At 33.4% G+C, this 17,848-nt stretch overlaps 1 pseudogene; it reads left to right on the top strand.

Annotated features, from left to right (window-relative positions):
• The first annotated feature begins 356 nt into the window (after window positions 1-356).
• Window positions 357-475, top strand: LOC129080254 (uncharacterized; annotated as a pseudogene).
• Window positions 476-17,848: the final 17,373 nt, after the last annotated feature.

Genomic DNA, 17,848 nt, shown 5'->3' with positions numbered 1-17,848 from the left:
ACCTACAGCCTACTTTCAACTGTCACGTGGACTGCGGTTTGGGAAATGGTGAGGCAATTCCTGGAGATAAGCATGACCCTAAATGAGACTTTAAAGAGCGCCTCAGAAGCAGTGGTCACGCCCAGCTTACCAATGTCTCAGAGAGTATTTTGAGTAAGGGACAGCTCCAGAAATCTTCACCTCAGAACAGTTATGACGATTAGGAAAGATGAAGCTATGTCCTAGTTACTCAGAGCCGCAAAGAGAACAAACGTAAAAACGGAGGAGAATCTTTTCCCTTGACAATGAAACTTTTTAACCTTGTAACCCTATCAGATTGTAATTTACCTGGTACTTGCAAGAAAGTGAAGTTTCTAGTTTACAGCCATACCACCCTGAAAGTGCCTGATCTCGTCTGATCTTGGAAGCTAAGCAGGGTCAGGCCTGGTTAGTACTTGGATGGGAGACTGCTTGGGAATACTGGGTGCTGTAGGCCAGGGAGGGAGGGAGGGAGGGAGGGAGGGAGGAGGGGGGAGGGGGAGGGAGGGAGGGAGGGAGGGAGGGAGGGAGGGAGGGAGGGAGGGAGGGAGGGAGGGAGGGAGGAGGGAGGGAGGGAGGGAGGGAGGGAGGGAGAGATTGAAGCTTCTAAATGAAAAACATGCTGATTTTCTTGGTACAGAATTTGGTAATTTGAATAGATAATAAAAATATTTGATCCATCTTAGTTTCAAGTAAACCACCTTTTAAAAATAAAACATGAGACCAGGAACAACAGGAGTTTTTAAACTTCAGCAATTAGCAATAAGCAAAACAATAGGCAGAGCAAATCGTCCCAATTGGAAGTCACATATTATAAGAGCAAGAAAAATTAAAAATATGAAAGGAAGCAGAGTCACGCAAGCAGTGAGATTTAGAAAACCCCAATCTATGAATATTCTTAAACAAGAAAGATTGTTGTTGAATAAAAAATAAAATGGTGAGAATAAACAGCATATTGATTACCACAAAAAAAAGAAACAAAAACAAAGAGTAAATTAAAAGAGTTCAAGAAATTTTTTCTTACATTTAAATAAAAGGTAAGATAAGGGGAGAAATAAGATACTAGAAGACAGGCCCAGGTGATAGAGTATATCTATAAAATCAATTCCACAACTAGAAAAGAAAGCAACCCTGGCTGATATGGCTCAGTGGACTGAGTGCCGGCCTGCAAACCGAAAGGTTGCTGGTTCCATTCCTGGTTAGAGCATGTCTGGGTTCCACTCCAGGTCCCCAGTTGGGGGCCTGCTAGAGGCAGCCAATGGCTGTTTCTCTCACACATTCCTCTCGTTCTCTCTGCCTTTCCCTGTCTCTAATAAAAATAAATAAATAAAAATTTTTTTTTTTAAATTTAAAAAAAGCAGACTAAAAGAGAAGCAATAAAGAATAATTAAGAAACAAACTTTGCTTTATGTGCAATAGCAAAAGAAAACTATGCCAAGACATCCTCATGATTTGTATTTTGGGTGTGGGGGTCATTTTTGTAGACTGTGGATTATGTCTGTACAGTACTGAGAGGTAATATGAGTTCTGTCCATTATTGTCCTACTCCGTTCTCTTCTAACATATTTTTCTTAGATATATATACTTTAACTTTGCCTGAAAGCCTTGGAAAAAAAATAATTCAATGCATACTAGGCAGTATGAATTAAAAGAGACTAAGTACACTCATATAAATGCTGACGAGATTTCCAACTTTAGAGCAAACATTTTTTAAAAATATATCTTTTTGGGAGAAACAAACACAAAACAAACAGACTTACAGGAAAGAGAATATTTGAAAAAATAGTAACGAAAAGATCATTAAAACATTAATCTCATATCCAAGGATCTCAGAAATCTCTAAGTAGGATAATTCCAAATAGATCCATACTCAGACACCTCATGGCCAAACTGCCGAAAGCCAAAGCCAATGAATCTTGAAAACAGTAAGAGAAAAGCGACTCATTACATAAAAGTGAGCCCACCTCAACAGCCGATTAATGCCTACATTATCATCATAAACCATGGAAGCTATAACATTGTGGGATGACATATTTAAAGTACTGAAAAAAAAGACTGTCAGTCAAGATTTCTATGTTGAGCAAAATTATCCTTCAAAAATGAAGGAAAAATTAAGATATCGCCAAATAAACAAAAACATAGACTGTTTATTTCTAACTGAATTTCCTTATAAGAAGCATTAAAGGGACTCTTTCAGGCTAAAATAAAATAAATAAGGAAGACTGATAAGGTAGATAAGTAAATATAAAAATATAGTGCTTATGCATTTTTATTTCTAACTTTTTAAAATGTAATTTAAAAGACAACAGTATAAAGCTATAATTATAAAACTATGGGGATGGCCTTATAGAAACATAATATAACTTATAGGACAATTATAGCACAGGGAAAAGAAAAAGATTGGGGTCATTTAGGAAAAAAGATTTTGCATACTGTTTAAGCTGATATATATCAGAACTAAATTATAAATGTATATGCTAATTTTAACTTCCAGGGCAACCACTAGGAACATAACTCAAAAAATATAATAAAAGAATTTTAAAAGTTACTAGAAAAATGTGTCTGTATGCAAAAGGTGGCAGTAATGGAGGAATAGAGGAATGGAATAGACATAATACATATTGAAAACAGGTAGCAAAATGGAGGTTATTGGGCTGTATGAACACTGGCCCTGGCAATTGAGTTGTAAATTGTTTGTAAACACACATCTGATTTTTTTATTAAGGTTCAGAGAAAGTAGGAACTTGTATGGCCTTCCTGGAGAAAGAAAAGAACAAGGAGTTTCCATAACATTAGTTAACTAATTAAATGTGTGTTAAAATATTCACAGACTTTTTGCAATTTATTTTCTTACCTTCCAAAAAAAGAAAACAAAACTCCCCTCACTGTTGATATTAGAGGTTTACAGTATGTCAGTATCAATAAAATATTTTCTGTTTTCAACATTAAGAAAAACAACCCCCTCAGTCCTTTTTGTATATGAGGTCTGTCTGGAAAAAGTCCAGCCATTGTTAATATAACAAGAACGGTTTGCATGACATCAATGTAACCCAGCAGCCCAAGAGAGTGGTCTGGAATGCGCGTGTGTGAACAATGAGGCCTTCACTGTACTAGTCAGTGAGGATGGTGCGTAGCTGTCGCATTATGACTGAGTGAGTAGAACAACAAATCTGCAACAAATTTTTGTTAACCATGAACATTCTTCCAAGGAAACTGTTTGGATAATTCAGATGGCTTTCGGAGATGATGAAATGAGTGCAGTGCAAATAAAAGTGTGGCACAAACGCTTCAAAGATGGTTGAGAATCTGTTAAGAGTGATCCATTTTCTGGAAGGCTTGCAACAAGCAGAACACCTGAGAATGTTGAACATGCATGAGCTGCAGTAAACAAAGATTGGCAACTGACAGTGTGAGAACTAGACGCTGATCTGGGGATTCCAAAAACTACTGTGTCCAAGATTTCGATGCAGGATCTTGACATGAGAAGTGTCATGGCAAAATTTGTTCCGCAGCTTCTGCTACCAGAGCAGAAGGAACATCGTGCTGCAATTGCTAATGACTTGATTCAAACCACTACCAGTGAATGAAATTTCCTCACGAAGGTTATCACTGGAGGTGTATCATGGGTCTACAGCTATGACCCAGAAACAAAGGCCCAGTGGTTCTAATGGAAATCTCCTGGTTTTCCATGCCCAAATAAGGTGCAGCAAAGTGGCAACAAGATCAAGACCATGTTAACTGTGTTTTTTCGATTGGGAAGGTGCTGTCCATTATAGGTTCACCTCTCCAGGCCAAAAAATTAATAAGGAGTACTACCTTTGTTCTTTGTCGGTTGAGAGATGCAATGCTACAAAAATGGCTGCAGCCGTGGGCAACTGGTGATTGGTAGCTTCATCACCACAATGTTCCCACTCATGCATCGTGTCTCGTTCAGTTTTTTGATGGAACATTAAATCACCCAGGTGACTCTGCCCCCTAGAGCCCAGATTTGGCATACTGCGACTTCTGGCTTTTCCCAAAACTAAAATTACATTTGAAAGTGAAGGGATTTCAGACTGTCAATGAGATTCAGGAAATTATGGTGGGGCAGCTGATGGCGACTGTGAGAACTGTGTGAGGTCCCAAGGTGCCGACTTTGAAGGGGACTGAGGCATCATTGTCCTGTGTACAATGTTTCAGGTATCTTCTTCAATAAGTGTCCCTATTTTTCATATTACATGGCTGCATACCTTCTGGACAGACCTGATACAACCCGAATAGTTTCCATCTCACATGTCCTATATCTTGATGGAGTATGAGGAAATATCACTAATAATTTTAAGAAATTGTGCTTGGGTTTCATGTCTAGTTTGGTGAAATACCTGTAAACTCAACATTTTATCAAAAGACAGAACTTGACAGCATTTAAAATGTTGCATTTTATTTTGCACATTTTCTATAATATGCCACTTGAAACAGAATTCCAACCACAAACACCACTAATGTGTGTCTTTATTTTATAACAAGGTTGAAAATTCTGAGAGTGCTGGAATGATTGGTCAATTTTCTCCAGGAATCTTTTATATGATAACATATTGCCCTTAGAATAATACCTAGTTTCATCAAAGAGGAAAAACTGCAAGTTAGAAAGATGGTAAAAGTATTTTTAGAAAATATACCTTAATGTTCTCCTTACAGTTTGAGTTACAGTTACCTAATGGTCAAGTTCCTAGGAATATTCTCAAGAAATATTTAAAAGCCGATTTGATTTTTTACTGAAGCGAAAAGTAAATGAATATACAACCAGCCAAAGAAACAAAATATGGAAAAATATTTTATCTAGAAATAATTAACATAAAAATAGTAAAACTTAGTTTTTTCCTCCCTAGATTTATCTAAGCATGCAGCTACTTTAAGCATACAGGCAACTGTGTAGAAAAAAGGAAACCTTAAAGGAAAAATAATTGGAACATGACAGCCAACTTTGAGTCCCAAAGATACTGTTTTTCAACTTGAATTTGGGCTCTTTTATTATTAAAACATATAAATCTCCATTATAGAAAACATTTCCATCAGAAGGAAGCAAATTGAGAACCTGAAATCTGATATTTGGTAATTTACACTATATTTTAGTATGTTAAATTAAGCATGTTAAAGGCTCTGAGAAAACTTGTATAAAGAAAGTTCTTGCCTTTCTGGACATTTTCCAAACTTTTATAAGCAAACAAAAATTTTATTTTGTAGATGCTTCACATCAACACCATTGACTAGTTTTCAAAATCTTGGTATAGAGTTAGTTATCAAAACAAAAATCAAACTAATTTTTTAAATTTTATGGGCATACCAAATATTGGCTGCGGTATAACAAAAGATACACTCTCATAAATTGCTGGTGGGTAGTGTAATTGTGCACAATCCTTGTAGAAGACCATTTGGCATATGTATCAGAAGTTTTAAAACTTTAAAGCCATTGGGCCCAGGAATTAGCTCCTGTAAAATTAATTGTAAAGAAATTAGATGAACTGGATGATACCTTCACATACAAAGATATTGATCACAGCATTATTTGTAATAGGCCTAAAATAGGAAAATGAGGAAATAAATTAAAGGGTATTATATATTGAAAGGTTAATTTGATTAAAAAGAATATTCAATAGGTTAAGAAATGTTTACATTTCATAATTAAGTGAAAAAATATAGGTAGCAATATATGTACGGCATGTAAACCATTGTTTAAAACATATACACAATTTTTCCTAGAGAACTGATAGAAAAGCATAAGCTAAAATTATAATTGGGGTTATTTTCTAGTAATGGTAATTATATGCATTTTTGTTTTCTTGGTTTTTTATATTTCCATATTGCTATAATAAACATGAATTCTTTTCATAACAAAAATAGCATTTATAAAATAGCACATGATTATACAGTCTCTCATTTTTACCTCCAATAAAAAAATTTAAGTAAAGCTGGCACTTTGTAGTGTGTGCTTTGATCTTTTGGAAGCTTTTTATTCAAAAGATTAGAAATACTGAGTCAAATTATACAGCCAACTACAACAAACACAAAGCTTGTAGTTTGAGGTTGTATCATTTTGTGAGCCCTAACTTATTAAAATATGTTTTCATTTAAAAAATATTTTGTGTGAATTTTTAAAAGATGATATATATTTCAAATACATTTACATAGGCCAAATGCAAGAGAAGAATTAGGAAGAATTAGAGAGAGGGTTTCTGGCATTGACTTGGAGAGCACAGCGTGGGTCGTTTACAATGCAAAGAGCAGGACTAAAAGATATGTCTCCCCCTAGAAAATCCAAAGGATTAGAAATGAACTGCCTTGCTATTTTTATAGCTGAGCAAAGGAGAGGTAGCTGCAGTGGTTAACCTCTCAGAATTAATGAGACCAAATAATGTATGAGTACTTCCTGTGATAGATAACAGCCATACACAAGTTGTCTTGGGTCTTATCCAAAAAGACCACCTGGAGAGGCAAAGCAACATCAGCAGAGATCAACTGAAGGTAGTGTTTTCCTCTGACAAGCGGAGGAAGGATTAATTTCCAGCCAGAAGTGAAATGCACTTACCCCTATCAAAGGAGGTATCCCTAGAGATGGCAAGAGGATCTCTGAAGAAACCTTGAATGGTTAGTCAGTTTTGAATATATTCCAAGAAGGCCCTTATACTAATAACCATAACACTATCGGTCAAGCCACAACTTCTCTTCTTACCTGTTCTTCCTTCCAAAGCTGCAACCACAGGGGAGCTGGAAACTCTATTTGTATGGAGTTAACGCCTGTTTGAAAAATAGCAGAATTGAAGGGACAGTGAAAGACAAAAATATACATTTATTTATGATCACATAGGTTGTCCTTGTTCAGGTAAACATTATTTACTGGGAAAAGAGTAGGATCCTTAGAAAAATACCCGAATCCTTTTGTAATTTGGATTCCATACAAACAATGAATACTTTTTAAGTAGTGCTGCAAATGCTGCATGGAATATCAATACATTAAAATATTCACTGTTTACCTGAAATTCAAATTGAACTGAGCTTTCAGTATTTTCACTTGATAAGTCTGGCAACCCTACATTTTTTGTGTTACTTAATGTTATTTGGACTGAAAGCCATGTTTGATATCAGAAGCTTCACCCTTACTTTATTTTTACAGCATTTTCCTGATATATAGTCCCAACTGTTAGCCATTCTGGATCATATTATTTTTAGATGGGTCTCGTGTACCCAGCAAAGAATTGGGTTTTGATTTGTTTACTTCAATCAGACTACTGTTCAACTACTAAGCAAGCTAAGCCCATTTAGATTTATTAATATGGTTAGTATATTTGGTCTCCATTCTGCCATATCATGTTATCATATACTATATGACCATATACAGTTATTTTATATTGTTGGTCTGTTTTCTTCCTTTTTTATTGTAGTCTCTTGGTAAATAAAAAGGATTGTTTTTATTCTAAAAGACCTTTATACTGCTAATTCTTTGGCTCTCTCCCTGTGGGGTTGCTATGGGTTGTCTGCTGCTGTTAACCATTGGTGGTCCGCTGCACGCAGCTGTCCTGGTCACTAGGTTTTCGTAACTGCTGCTTGCTTCAGAAGTGGAGTGGGTGGCAGGGTATGGGAACAGCACACTGCTATTATTTTTGCCAGAGTCATCTACTCTGCCTTGCGGTTCCATTATATCCAGACCAAATACGGATAGTCCCTCTTAAAAACTTTTTTCTAAGTATGTAATTTGAGAATGCCATATATTTCTTGCCAACCCTGACCGATACACAAAGTATTCCATTAACAAGCAAAACAAAGGTCATCCTAGTGGGTGGCTACAATGGGAAAAAAGAAAGACCATTAAATATAGGTGATAGAGATAAAAATAAAAAGTGAAATCAAAGGTATGAATATCATAGAGATCTATTGTGTATAAAATCTGTATTCTCAAAGGAAAGAATGAGGATGACAAAAAATCAATTATGAAAAAAATAATATGAGAACTGACTTGAAGAAAAAGAGGCTGAAAATTGAAATAAATCACCAAGACCCAAGAAAATGATTGAGAAGATCTTTCCTTAACTTGGGCTTGAAAATACTTAGCAGCCATGAGACACATCCCAATGACTGATCATGAAACTCTTTTTTCATTGAATTGATTCTCTTTGTTCCTCAACACACCTGGGTGGTGGCCATTAACAAACTATCAGATTTGAAAGACTAGGTAAAATCTGCTTGTTATCGCAGAATTTAACATAACATTGAAGAATTAAAAGTCAAGAAAAAAAATCATTTCTCCAAATAGGTAGATTGAAAGAAATGTAACTTGCCTAAAAAAAGTAGAGTCTATGTGACAAAAAAAGCCTGTACAAGTAATGATACTGCCATCTTGGTTACTGTTTGTTAGTGTCACTTATCACCCTGTGAATGCTCAAGAAATGTTTCTTGGGTGAATGAAAAGAACAAAAATGAGGGTGGCCTCAGAAATCTCAGTGACACTAAAATGTCAGAAGAAAATTGAGTAACATTTACAGAGGGGGAAAAAAAGTGACCCAATTACCCTGTAGATAAGACCCATCTTATCTAAATATCCTTCCTGAGGAAAAACATTATAAAAATATTTTTATGCAAATAAGTGTTTCAGAGTAAAATATATATGTCAGCTCAGAGTAGCATGTATTATGATAGCATTATAAGTATTAATCTTAAAATAAGCCAAAAAAAATAAGTTTATCTTAAGGAAATGTTCAGTGGTGAGCTCAGTGTTCAAGAAGGCAATATTAGGTATAAAGAAAAAAATAAAAACAATGATCAGAGACCTAATTAATAAACATCAGACTCATATAAAATTATCATGAAGTCATTAAAATTATGTATTCAAAGGCTACTTAGTTTTCTGTGAAAATGTTATAATTTGATCTTGAGTGAAATAAGAGGTACAAAGAATAAAAACACTTAGGTGAGCTTTGGTTTCAGACTCTTTGCATTGTACCAAATTTCATTTATACAACATTTCATTAATTTTAAGATACATAGATTTGCACATTTTAACATTCTGCAAACAACATCTATGTGACAGTTGAGGGGATCTTAGAATGATTTAAATATAATGATTTATTTATGGCAAAATGACAATAATGGGATTTATTACTTAAAGTCATTGATCAGATCTTACAGATTTTTGTTATCCTTCATCCACACATATGAGATGCCAATGAATTTGTAGCACTCAATGTGTAATGTTATTGTTGAATGACTGAAATAATTTGTGAATTATAATTCTATCATAGTTTTAGGCTTCAGGAAATAAGAAATTCGGAAGCATTCTAATACCTTTTCTCACAATCAGCAAATGAGAATTCATTAGAAGTTTGCTATTTTTTTTAAGTGAAAGGAAAATGAAAACTAAATAAAGTGGTTTCCTAGAGAAAATGCTGTAAGCAGTGTCTTTAAAAATTTCAGTGACCTGAGAAAAACTATATTCATCCACTGAGTCCAAATTGCACTGATTTTGTGTCTAGTTGGAGATATGGACCCAACTCCTTCCAAGACCATCAATATTATTAATTCTCATGTTTCTTTTCAACTGCTGACTTTTCTTGCACTATGTTAAGTTTACAGCTATTGATTAACAGAACTATAGGGAAGATTAAAAAGAATTTTTAAAACATAAATCGTGAGCTTTTTTGAAGAGAACTTTTTGTGTCTTTGAAGTTTAAATGAATACTAATGCAAAGCAATGCCTTTTCATACTAAATCATATATTTATTTACTATACATAGAATCTGGAAGCAATGTCACAAATACTTTAGAATATATTGTCTTGTCCCTGTTTAATTGGGGGGCATCAATACCCTCAAGTGTGAAGTCACATATATTTTTGATCAATATTGTATGTGCAAATCCATGGAGCTACTTAATTTGCCCTGAGTAGAAAAATACATTTAAAAAAAATCAATATTAGCATCTTGAAATCTAATGCATATCAAATTTTACATTCATATCAAATTTTACCAGCATATCAAATTTAAATTGAATTATATCAAAATCATGTTGATGTGAATCATTTGTTCAGTGTTATATTTAAAAATGATACATAATGGCATATGACTTTTTATATGTAGTGGGTAATAACTTTTTCACACTGCATGTGTTACCTTATTTAAAGTAAGAATATAATGTTAAAGCTACCTGTAGCTCATATAATTGTTCTCATGTTTAAAGCATAGAAAGCTCTTCAAATGGAAGATGACTTCTTACGGCCCAGACATGCCAATATGTTTTGAGTATGGAAGATATCCTGATGAATAGAAACAACAAGAGTTTCAGAGTTGATCAGACATGAGTTAGATGGCTTGGGAAAAATACGTGATCATTTTCAGTCCTTTTTTTTTTTTTTTTCCAAACTAGTGGCAATTATACCTTCTCAAATACTGGGGCTGAAAATGAAATAAAGCCATATATATATGTAAAGCATTTTCTAACATGTTAGGCATATAGCACATGCTCAAACACTTTTAGATTTTTTCTTTTTGTAAATACAGAGACTTTCAATTTGGAATAAAATTCCCTTGAACTGAGGCTTTTTCTTTGAATACAAATTGTTCACCGTTTATCTGAATATTAGGATAGGGCTACAAATTTAAGCACAATGCATTCAGTGGACATAAACAGCCTAGAAAGCTCATATTTAATCTTGCAGGCTTTTCCTGCAGTTGCGAATTTATTGTACCACAAACAAATGTCTTTGGGCTTCATAAGTGAGCATTTAAATTAGAAATAACCTTGGAAAAAATTGTAAAGCCACACTTTGTTTTCAGCTGCAAAACTTCTCTTGGGCCCTAGTTAATTTGCCTAGAATGTTTAGTCCCCAAAGTGGGTTCCTCCATGGTCATCCTGGTGGTGTCCTGCACCTTTTGCAGCTGCAGGTCAGAAATATGTCACTACTGTGGTACAGCAACCCAGGGCTGTGCCCTTGTTTTGAAAAATGGGTTTTGGCTTGGATCTCTGTGTCTGATGACTTGGGGGATAGCTCTCCTGTTTCTTCAGGCCACTGAGAAATGCAATGCCTCCTGGCTTGCCTCTGAACTTCAGGGTGATCAATACTGGGGTCCTGACAGCTTTGGACAGAATTTGCCAGTCTTAGTTAACAATTTCTGTCTAGTTTTTCCATTATCAGACTCTTCAGTTTGATAGCTGTCATATTGGAATGTAAAATTGGGAAGACATTTGATAGGGCGGGCCTGGATTATTGACTCATGACTGAAGTTAGTCGTGTTGTTTTGGCATAGCTGATATCCTTCTGCTCCATTATTAGGCAGTGTAATTCATAAGTTAATACAGATGCTTTCCTGGTATCTTTATATAAATGCTGGGAAAATATCATTCAACAGATCTCACCAAATGAATTACAAAGTTTTGTATTCAGAGAGGAAAATTATAAATTAAAAGAAGGCATAGGTTCTGAGGAAGAATAAAAGGCCTTAAAAATTGACAAACTATCTTAGGAAATCAGGTCGATCAGTGAATATCACAATATGTTTAGTTTATTTTTACACTTTAAGAAAGCGAAAAATCTTTAAAGATAAAGATGACTGGGAAATAGTGAATGAGTTACCGAAGTATATTCAAGTTCTTCATGCGGTTGAATGAGAGACAGAAGTTCTGAATTCTTTAAACATTTCTAGGAAAAAATATTGGTAAATATGAGTATTAAAATGTAAAGAATAGCTTCCACATGAGAGAATATGAATACATTGCTTCTAATTTATCATCAAAAAGCAGAAAAGAAAAACATTATATCAGTTCAACAGAGGTAAGGGGAGACTAAAAATAGAACCAAAAAAAATGTGGACTCATGAAGTACCTATCGTACTAGAGAAAAAAACGGAAAGCCTAGATGTATAATCTTTAAAAGAAGTTTATTCAAAGCCAATTAAAACCAATCAGAAAAGTTGGAAATAAAACTAGAATACACTGAATTGGTAATCAGAAGTTTCATGACCTGAGAGATCCCAGCTCTCACTGATTTCAGAGGCAGTTCAAATCAAATGGATTCAGATTTCACTGAATAGACAATGCTCATGAATAAACGTATTTTACAATAGCCCATTTTATTTTTTCTAACAAATGTCATATTTATTGTGAGACTTTTGAAGTTTGCCTTAAAGTTGCCACGTGGTAAAAGTGCTGTCTTCAATCACTGCTGTTCAACATTGTATCAGAGGATCTAGCGTCCATGATTAAAAATAATATAAAAGGAGAAAAATTAAAATTGGAAAAGAAATATGAAAAATTTTTATATATGTAGAGTGTTGTTGCCTGCATGGAACATCTAAAACCATCAATGACCATACCATCAGAATTAATAGGAATTCAACAAACTTGCTAGGTACAAGTTCACATATAAGAGGTACATAAAATTCAAAATCCTTATAATAATCCAAAATAAACATCTAGAAGATAAAATATTTTATTAATTTCAGGAATACTATTTAGATAAAAAACTAGAAATTAATTTATCAAAATGATACCCATGGAGTAAAATGAAATTATTGATAGACATCAAAATACCATGCCCATGGTTAGAAGATATTAAACTATAAAAAATACCAAAAAACTAAGAATTAAACTGGAGAAACTGGACATAGAAAGGAATAAACAAAAAAAGAAGGAGAAAGAAAAGACTTATAAAGATGAAGAGTGAATTATTCCAATAGGGTATAACACCCTCCACCTCACAAACAAATAAATTTGATAATACAATGGCCAGTTTTCTAAAAAAAAAAACATTATCTCTGGAAAGTGACGAAAGGGAAGGTAGAAAGTTTGGTTATATTCATGACAATAAAAGGACCTGAAAATTTAGTGAATGATTTACTCCCCTCAAAAGTGACCAAATAAAGATAATTTCACAAGAAAAATGATATCAAACAGATAATTTCTATCATTGAAATTCTTTCAAATCCTGAAAAAGATGAACCTCTTACCAAATTAACACAAGTTTAAATTAACCTTTCACATGGATTGCACAGAAAAGAAAATTACCAAACTGTGTTTTTCAATTGTACAATTTACTTACCTCAGAAACATCTGAAGGTTTATTTTTTAAATTCATATTCCTAGACTGTAACCCTCTTCTGCAGAATCAGGATCTGAGGAGTGAGTGTAAGTGGGCACATCCAAAGCTAAGTGGGCACACATACTGAATTTTTAGAATCACTGCTATAAAGTAATTTAAGTAATAAATATAGCAATATACATTCTGTAAGATAGAAGAAAACCAAAGACAGAATAAAAGTGGCTCTGAAACAATAATACAGGAAAACATAACTAATGATTGATTATCTCTGGGTACCATTTTGGGGGAATTACCAACGAACTTGAAGAATTTGCATAGGGTATGATATTAATATAATTTATATTGTTACTATTACCCAATCATAAGCTGTGACTTGATAAATAGACTTTCATACTGAAATTTTATTTACTAATATTGATTGTAATTGAATTTAAAGTGTCTACTATAGACTGAAAGAAACCATTCTTGCATTTCAACAAGCTGAAATTATAGAGGGGAGGGAAAAATGGCATTTTGGGACTTTAAAATGTGCCATACATGATTATTTTTAAAGTTTCATCTCATAGAACTAGAATCAACAATGATCTATGTAAATTAAATTAAGTTAATTCTGTAGTAGGGGAATAACCAAGATGACATTTAAATGCCTTTTCCAGCTATAGCTTTTAAATTTTTCTCATTATGCTTAAAGTTTTAACAGCAAATGAGAAATCTGTATATATTATTGATCAGCTTGAATTTTTTTTATAATGAAATGGAATATTTTACATTCTCAAATGCTATGAAGCACCTTGAAAAAACTGTGCTGAATATTTCCCTGATCAATAATTATTTCAAATTCTGCTTCATGTGTCTCCAAAGCAGATTTTATGAGTGGATATGCTTGTATAAATTGATGATTCGGGCAGTGGCTGAAGTTGTTATATGAAGAATTGATAACGTTCTCTGAACTATCTGCAATGTACCACTTCAATCAACTGGGCATAAGTTCACTAAAATTGTATTCACTTTTCTTATTTCTTCACTATTCTTTGTTAATTGAGTGCATATTTTAGTGAAATATTTACATGCTTTGCTAATAGACTTGCATAACGTACACCCCTCCCTCCCCAGAACATTAGAGTAAAACAGTACATTACTGCTGCATGATTAGATCCCTCTAGATAACCCCATTTGTCTATTATCATCCTGACAACAGGGACTAAGGAAGTTTAAGGACAAGGTGGTATTCGTTTGCTCTAAAATCACAAAAATGTTTAGACTCCTGTAAAGGGTAGAAAAAAACTGGCAGTATCATTTTGACTAGATACATTGCTTACTGGGATTACAATTCCCTAGAGGGATAGTTATGCAGGCATTTATAAATAAGAAAATGAGGGCCTTAAGTGTTGAGAAAAATAAAGGATTGTAATGCTAATGAATGAATAGGTATAGCTTCGGGAAATAGAAAAAGACAAATTCCTCTATTTTAGGGAGAGGCTGCAGGTAAGAGAGCAATGAAACTGATAATACCAAGTAAGGGTGCTCTAAAGGGCATGACTTGGTATTATCTTTATAAGCAGAGACAGGGTTATATAACCCTGTATATTGGTGGAGGATTTGTAGAGAAACTCTTTTGAGTACACATGGGCTTCCTCCTGATGACACAGGGCTGAGTGTGTTTATACTCCTTCCACTCTCTCAATATCCAACACAATCTTCATCTAAAGTGCTAAGAAGCCATAGGTAGAGGCAGATGTCAACCCAGCCAATGAGGATTGACTAACCAACCAGTTTGCTCACTAACAATATGGCAGGTGATCTACAGCATCAGAATTACATTATGGCATTATTTAAGTCAATAAATTAGTAGTAAACAGGAAGGTGTAAATTCTATCAGCCAGACTTTTCACATAAATTTTCTCTGGTTTTACAACAATTTTTAAAAAGTCAGAATTATTTTTTAAATCTTATAGGTATTCTCAGAAATGTTAAGTAGTCTGCTTAAGGTTATGCAAACAAGAAGTGGTAGGATTCAGATGTGTATTTGTCTTTTGCCAATGTCTGTGTGTGTTCCATGCCTCCATGCTGGCTCACACCTTCAAGTGAATTATTCTATCAGTTACGTATTTAGTATTCAAGCTTCTTGGTATTTAATATACTTACCAAGTGCCTGCAATATCATTCAGTTTTAAGATAACTTGATTTCAGCATCTGAAATGAACTTTCGAAGAATTATAAGCAGTCATTTAAAGTAATGCATTCCAAAATATATGCTAGATAAGTCATAATTCAAAGTAATGTTTTCCATTTAAAAGCCATTATAGGCAATGAAAAGAATCAACACTGGTCTTTCAAAGCTAAACATACATAAATATAAAATTAACATCATAGGACCACTATCAGATGGAGAATTCAATCTTTGTGAATATAATTGAAACCCAGAGCAATATTCAAAGCCCATTTGATCTTGTGAATCTTTCGATGTCATGATTTTTCTAATGCTTTAACCACATGCATGTAGCCAATGACACCTAAGTTACAACCCTGATTTCAAAGGCAACCTGTTTTTCATCTATACTACTAAACCAAAATTTTGAGATTTAGGATTAGATCTTTATTAATACATTTTGACATGTGAGAATGTAAATGGTTTATACTCATGTTGCCATATATGGCTAGTCATTAAACCAATTGAGGTGGGGGATATAGGTGAGATGGGTTCAATTACCAAAAAGAATGATCAAATCCCCAGGACATCTAGTTTATAAATAAGTGTTGAATTTTAATAATTTGCTTTCCTGATTATTATATTGTTTTTAAAATTTATAAAAACAATACAAATAATCTGTAATTCTACTCCCAAAGACAATCATTTTCCATGTAATGTTTTTCACCAATGAATATCTGTGCAATACTGCTTTTGTAGATAACGTACAGTAGCACTGTTCTAAAAACTTTGTCTCAAGATTACAAAATATTAAATTATAAATTTAGATCTCAGAGTTGGTGGTGATGGAAATAAATGTATAGATATGGGCTTATTGTGTAGGTAAAAAGATAAGATTTATTAATGACTTGGAAGAGGATGAAAAAAAATCAAGAATGAACCTCAGGTTTCTGATTTAACCAATTATATTGATGGCAATGTCACTTGCTAGGAGAGGGAGTCTGGTTTGAATGGTGAAAGCAGGCAAGATAAATTTAGGTATCTTTTTTCTTAAGACAGATGTAGTACATACAATTTTTGTAAGAATTTATACACTTTATTTTTTTAAAAGTTAAGTGTAAAAATTGTTTGTGGTGGTAATTACTATCTTTCAAATCATTGGCATGTTTCTGCAATGTGTCCTTTCTCATGATTATTTATTTATTTATGCTTCCCTTTTATTCTTGATAGTTTACCATTTTCACTTATTTTGTTAGTCTTTCAAATAACCATTTTTTAACTCTGTTGATTCTCTCTATTTGTATCTTTATTTTTTGTTTTATTCAATTTTACTCATATCTTCAGTATGTTTTTACTTTTGATTACTGTTGGTTTATTCTGTATTTTTCCTAAAATCTTAGTCCAGACATTTAACTTATAGTCAGTCTGTGTTCTCTTTTAATATAAGCAATGAATGCTATAAATTTCTCTCTATGTTATGCATCATTGCATATTACAAATGATTATTTCATTTATATGAAATAATAACCATTATGTTTAAATTGTAGCTTTGTTACATAGAGAATTCCAGGTTGATATTGACTTTTTCGCATGCCTTTGAAGATTGGATTCCATTGTCCATTTGCTTCTTTTTCTCTATCAAGAAGTCAGTTGTCAGTCCAATTGTCATCGCTTTGTTGGTGATATGATTTTCTGTTACTTATCCTTCTTCCTCTCTGGCTCCAAGGTCAAATCTTGTGTTTGTCTTTAGTTCTTTGCATTTTTAATTAAATATTTTTGGAATCATTTTTTTTTTCTTTTCATTTTGCTTATGTATATCATGGTCCTTTGTACATTGATCTTCTGGTAAGTGTAATTCATTAGTTTAAAACAAATTTAAAAACTCAACAACTCTTCAAGTACTGCTTCTCTATTATGTCCTTCTGAGATTTCATGATAATAATTAAGATATTTTATTCTGTGTGTTTTATGTTTACTTTTATATTTTACAGCTTAACTATCTGATGCATTCTGGATATTAATTCCTCTCTGAGGTCTGGTTCATTAATTCTCTTTTTCTTAATTGTCTTTTATCATCTCATCCATTTTTTATGCTAATAATCATATTTTCTTACAAAGGTTGCATTTGATTGTTTTTCAAATATTTTTTGGTCATTATTGTAGGCCATTGCTGCTTCATCAATTTTGGTATTTTTTTCTTTCATGTTTTTAATATCTCTGAATCCATTTAACTTATATTTTAATCTGAAATCAGTTGTATTCTAAATCAGTTTGTATCTTAATTTATTTTTCTGCTGAATCTCATTCACAATGACTTGTTTCTTTGGTTTTTAAATGTAATTTTTTAATTGTTAATGCAAATTTGGTTCATTGAACTCATGAAATTCCCTGCAACCTACATGATGCTCTTATCCCTTTGTTTCTTCCAGAATCTATGGTGCTGCTACTAAAGTGGGGCCATTTAATGCCCTTCTAATGTCTGCTGGTTTAGTAGAGCTCGGAGGATATTAAGAACATGTCTCCCATTTTGCGACTGACTCAGTTTTTGGGTGACAGTATGTATTATATAAATATTTCCCTTCAGAACCACCTAAATTTTGCATGTCACTACTGTTCCC

Source organism: Pteronotus mesoamericanus, unplaced genomic scaffold, assembly GCF_021234165.1.
Source record: "Pteronotus mesoamericanus isolate MK-2021 breed Mesoamerican mustached bat unplaced genomic scaffold, CSHL_Meso_final contig_84, whole genome shotgun sequence".
Lineage (NCBI taxonomy): Eukaryota > Metazoa > Chordata > Mammalia > Chiroptera > Mormoopidae > Pteronotus > Pteronotus mesoamericanus.
Note: the sequence above shows the minus strand (reverse complement) of the source record. Positions and strands in the feature narration are given on the sequence as shown.